The sequence below is a fragment of the Wolffia australiana genome, chromosome 5 (assembly GCF_029677425.1).
Source record: "Wolffia australiana isolate 7733 chromosome 5, ASM2967742v1".
Lineage (NCBI taxonomy): Eukaryota > Viridiplantae > Streptophyta > Magnoliopsida > Alismatales > Araceae > Wolffia > Wolffia australiana.
In genome coordinates, this window is record NC_135839.1 from 3,425,535 (window position 1) to 3,431,482 (window position 5,948).

The following is a 5,948-nucleotide window of genomic DNA, read 5'->3' on the forward strand; positions in this document are numbered from 1 at the left end:
ATTCCTTGAATAAATGCAACGACAAAATGAATTAAATAATAATATGGTGATCACTAGTGTTTAACCACGTAATCTAGATACTCATATTCAAAGGATACTCGAGATGCACATTGAAATATGCAGAAAGAATAGCATTATCTACAACAAGAAATCAAGATTAGTCAATAACGAGACGCATGGAGAAAGAAAGATTTAGCTTACCTGGCTGATAGGCCTCTCCTCCCACCTCTACAAGCCCTGCACACTTATCACTTGTTGGGTCATTTCACAGCTCCAGTGTAGAAAGAGAAATATGAGTACTTCTTCTCACCTAGGCCTTATCAGATCACCTTCTACTTGATCCTTACGAACTCTTAGAATTCTTACGAAAGCAAAAAAATAATCTTCTCACCTCTTCATTAGGACTCCAAGTGAAAATTCAGGATGTCTTTAATAAAGGACTCTAAATCATTTATATGCATGCCTTTGATAATGGAACAATTTGATGCTGAGATTTGGGCCAAGCCCATATGCCCAATAGTGTCCCTTCTAGAAAATCTGAACCCTTTTTAAAGTGTCTCTTAAAACTCTTACTTGGGTCTTTTCTCAACAGGGACGCCCATTAGCTTAGTGAGATCTTCTTCAGCTTTCTGATGAGTCCCTTGGTCATTTCCTTACATTAATTTTCCTAGTACTGAAAAAGGTCCAAATTCTCCAATGAAGAGGTTGAATCCAGCTCACTTCGCTGATTGGCCATGTGGGTCATATTACGTGTAAAAAAATATACAGTTATACTATTTAAAATATGAACATATGCGGAAAGTTCTATCATGATATTTCCCCAAATATACATGCTCCAAGTTAGATTTTAATATGTAGTACGAATAAAATGTGCCTTAGTGAACTCTTATTGAAGACCTTTATATTGAGTCATTAGTACACATGAGACTTGTATAAAAGGATAAGGTTTAGTGGCAACCTTGTGAATGAATATAGGGTTTGCAAAAACTTATTGTCTTAAGTTACTCACTATCCTACAAACAGTTATTGCCAAGTAGTCAACTAAATTGCAAACAGAAACAGTTATCCTACAAACAGTTATTACAAACAGAAAAGATAACTTGTGACATGCTTAATAACTTGATGATAGGTTTTATAGATAAACGTTAGCTTTTTTCATTATGAATGATCCAAATGTAGAGATGAGTTAGATCTCATTAATGGGATATAAGTAAGCAGTAAGAAGTGAAGTTTTCACTATGATGTGGTTCAGTATTAAGCTCCCATGACGAACTATTCACTAATGATCTAGCAAGAGGACAGTGAGGGTAAATGCCCCAAAACAGAATACGGTAGTCATTTGAATCAGACTCTAGGATGTGTAGTCTCAAAAGTTTACTCAAATATCACTTGGTGGAGGGAACTTTAACATCTGTTTATGTCCTGAAGATGACAAAATTAACTAGGGCATGAGTTTTACTTTACGAATGGTGTTCCCTTTTAGTTATTATTGACCTGATCGTTCAATACCATCAGGACTTGTACTCACCATGCTTCAAAACATCACAGCTAAACCTCTACGGTCTGCACAAACATACGAAGCTCTGTCGAGTTCTGTGGTAAGATGGCCAGGGACATCTAGTCCCCTTCGAGAAATGTGTGACACATGGCAGCCAGATGACATTAAAGTGTCGCCGGCAGTGACACAGCCAATCTCAGTATGCAGAGATACGGGCTAGAAGAAGAGCCCGGAAGGCCCTGAGCCCACGTACACGGCGGTGAGCAAGGGGATGCGTCCGACGAGCATGTTTGGGAGGCTGACGTGGGAAATAGCAGATATAGCCTAGTCGAGGGCCACATGGCTGCGCGCGTGGGAGATCGCTGCCATGGCAAGAACAGGGATCTTATGGAGTGAGCCGGTGGCAATAAAGCGCACACTCATGTTGTAAAGGTTGTTGCATGTGATGAATTGCAACAACAGTAAAGGCAATGCAAAGAGGGAGTGAGAGAGAGAATGAGAGTACGGGATGGAGATGAAAGAGAAATGTAGAGAAATATATCAGGAGGATCGAGAGAGAGAGAAAGCTGGAGTGAAGGAGATAGAGGGAGAAGATATAGAGAGATGGAGCAGAATGATAAAGCCAGAGATCTAATGACATAGAGATGGAGCAGAATGAGAAAGCCGAGAGCGAATGGCATGGAGATGGAGTGGAATAAGAGGGTATAGGAAGAAAGAGATAGAAAGATATGGGAGAGAAAGGAGGCCAGAGAGAGAGATCGAGAGAGAAAGATACGGGAGGGAGTCGGGAGAGAGGGAGAGAGAGCAATGGAGAGACATATAGAAAATCTAAAAAGGAAAGAGAGATGATGAAGAAAGGGAATGAAGGAAAGGGAATGAAAGAGTGGGGGTTGAGGGAGACAGACCCTCAAAGGTTCCCTAAAAAAATATATGAGAATGTAACATACAAATTAGTCTAAAATATATGATGAAACCATCATTGATGTCCGGAGGGGTTACCTCACAGAACAGTCTACTGGTTTGCCGGTATTCAATGGAATTTTAATGGAGCAAAATTATTGATTTCCATACTAAGCAAAAAACAGAATTGTGTCACATGGCTTAGGGCAAGTATATTGAAGGTATATTTTTGGACCATGAACAGGGTGGATTTGGTTTCGTAATGGTCAGATAAGCAACAAAAAAGGGGATCCTTTTTGCTTAATTTGATTATATGCTTCAGAGGATCCACTTTATCAACATTTAACAAAGAATTACAGGTCCATTGACAATCATAGCCTCAATGACCATGCCACGTATATATAAATTAAAGTAACAAACAAACTGGCTATAGGCCACTCGGACACGACCCTTGGTTTCTCACTGTTACCTCATGAGAGTGTGAGCAAATTTGCAGCTAGGAAATACAACCCTAGTTCACCAAAATTATTTTTTTCTATCCCACAGCCCAAACCAGAATGTATCCCACATTCAAGGGACAAGTAAAATTTAAGTCATTTTCAGGATCATGAAGTGGGGTAGTATAGATTGATATGGCACGGTCAGTCAAAAATGTAGCGGGCATTGTTGATTACTTATTTTTTTAAGTTTGCTTCAATCTGATTCAATTAAATGGAACCACCCATAATGTCTGGAAATGATATGCGTAGGTACTCCTTGAAAAAGGTAACATTAGGGTATCGCAATTTGCGGTGCGGTGCGCTTAAGCCCTCTCTTTGGCTGACTCTTTTTCATTTTTTGCATGTGCGGATGACATGCTGATAAGTGGACCAGTTTAATCAAAATAAAATATGCTGATATCATACAAGGCAAGGCACACAAATATGATGCAATGATTGAATTTCCTCATCTTGTTTTACCACAACGACATACATCAGCAAATCATTTAATAGGGGGAGGTTAAGGGCACGTGAACACTGCTCCAATCTAAGCAAAATGTAAGGATCTTTGCTGAGCATCATTTACCTGTATTGGTTATTGTCAACATCAATGACTGGCACATGTAATCACCCCTATCACCTTTTGCTCTCTGACTCGATTCTTTGGCGATTAAACTCAACTATGAACAAGTGTTAGACCCCTAACTATGAACAAGTGTTAGACCTCTGGGCATTCCTTGCCCAGAGGCCTGCGTGCTTATTGGGAAGGATTGCCCTTGTATTTGGCTCACGACATTTATAAGGACTGAGTCATTATGGATAGTGATATCCAAATACCTGATCTATTAGGCCATTGCCACTGTCGGTGGTGACTCACGGTAGACTGCGCACGCGCCCGTCCACGCCCAAGGTGGGACGGATCACGTACGGTTCGCGCGTGCTGGGCGTGCGGGCCGAACGGCACAAGTGCGCGCGCGCAAGCGCGGCGCGCCAACGCCAAGCGCCACGCGCGGGTGCCAACGTTACCCGCCAGTGCCGAGCGCTGTGCGTGGGAGCAGGAAGCGCTGCGCGCGGGTGCGAGACGCGCAGGCCGGGCGGCATGTTGCGGGCGCAGCGCGCGGAGTTGTGCGGGATGCCGCGCAGCGGCCGCGCGGGCAGCGCGTGCATTGCGTGTGCAAGGCACACGGCTGGGAGACATCCCCGCCAGGAGACTAAGGCATGTGGCGCACTGAGAGCATCGGGACGGCACAGTGGGCGTGTGGCGCTCCTGCGGGTAATGCTGGGCGCACAGCGCCCAGCTCTGGGACGCCGAACGCAGCGGTGCCGCGCAGACTGCGCACCAGAGTGTAGACACGGGTGCTGGTGGCGTGTGTGATCGTCAAGGTAGAGGTGGCATGTGTGATCACCACGCCCGCGGGCGCACGGCGCCCGGCCCGGCGCACGGATGGGCGGTAGAGCGGGTGCGCGCGTGCGGAGCGGCGGCCCCGAGGCAGTGCGGCGACATTACCTCGGCGCAAGGCGCCTCATCTCGTTCCTTGTAACACCCCTCTTCTCCCCCCATGTAATCTACGATGTATTCCCGATGATATTAATGCAATGACCCCATTCACTGACGGTGCTTAGCACCACCATCTCCCTTAACCCCTTCTAAGTGATCTTAAGCAATCTCGAGAGCTTCCGCTACAAGAGATCAAAGCTGCTCAGTGTTCTGCCCAAGCGCTGAGGCCAGCACACGTCAATTCCGGGTCAAGAGACCTAGCTCGAGATTTGACCGTGTGACAACAAGTCATAGGTAACTATTATGAAAATGTACCATTATGGCATCATAAATCACGATGCCATAATGGCTATTAATTGATGGATGGCTTTTTCAGTTTTTTATCTGCGACCAACAAAAATTAACAAAACCATTAACCAATTTCAATCAAAATAAATGAATTCGTATAATTGGAAAAAAATCATTATTTTCATTTGATCTATAATGCAAGAAAGCAATCAAAGCAATATAAATATGGGGTGACACCTGATTGGGGGGAATTGAAAAAATTATATGTTGTGGCTTGCAAGACAGCTTGTCAATGCGACTTTAAATGCTTTTCACTAAAATGCTGATGTGTTTTAGTGAGCAAAGTTATTAAAAACAAAAAACATTTTGAGATGGCAATCGGTGTGGTGGCCTGTGTCATGCAACGATACGGGTTCCATCAGCTTATCTTTCAACAATAGTGTCGTTCATTAGTGGATATTTTAACAAAATATATTTTGAATGTTTCTAGTCTTTCATTCATTTCAGGACAAGTGATGCTCTTGGAATTGCCTCTTATAAATGGATAAACAAAAACAAAATGACATAACCACTATGAATATGGGGTGACACCTGATTGGGGGGAATAAAAAAACACTGGTTTAGTGAGCCAATAATTAGTGAAGAATATTTAAGTACCTTCAACTATGAATGAATAAAAACGAAGTGACCACACCACTAATAAGAAGAAAGAAAAAAAGGATTGCGAGGATTTGTTTAAATTCAAAGCTTGATATCAATATAAAAGGATGATTATGCAGAACATAGGAAGGTTGCTTTGTTTTTACTTTTCCTTTGCATTCACGTGCCGTTATTTATAAAATATGATGTTGATCCCCATAAAAAGCAAATTTTAATGTTCTTGAGATATTTGTAGGCTGACCGAAAAATAATTTGGGTTTCTGACTTCCAGCCAACTCATCTTTGTGTCCTCAGTGTTTGAGACAAGACCACAAAGAAGAGGGGCAGCTCACGGGCACATGCACAACACCATGGTTTCACTATCTTAAAGGGTTGATTTACGGTAAGTGAAAAGAACAGAGAAACAAACAACTAAACAACCATACGGGCATCTTTTTTTTAACATTGCATATGACTTCCTCAATGGAGTTCGAATTTTTCTTCCGTGTGAGAAGGAACCATACAAACAGAGAGACTAGGTAAAATACAACTGATTGTAATCTAAGCAGGCCTTAAGGATTGAACATCTATACTACTATAATAGAAATACATGTGCGCTTCTGCCTCTGATTGGCTGAAAAATTAG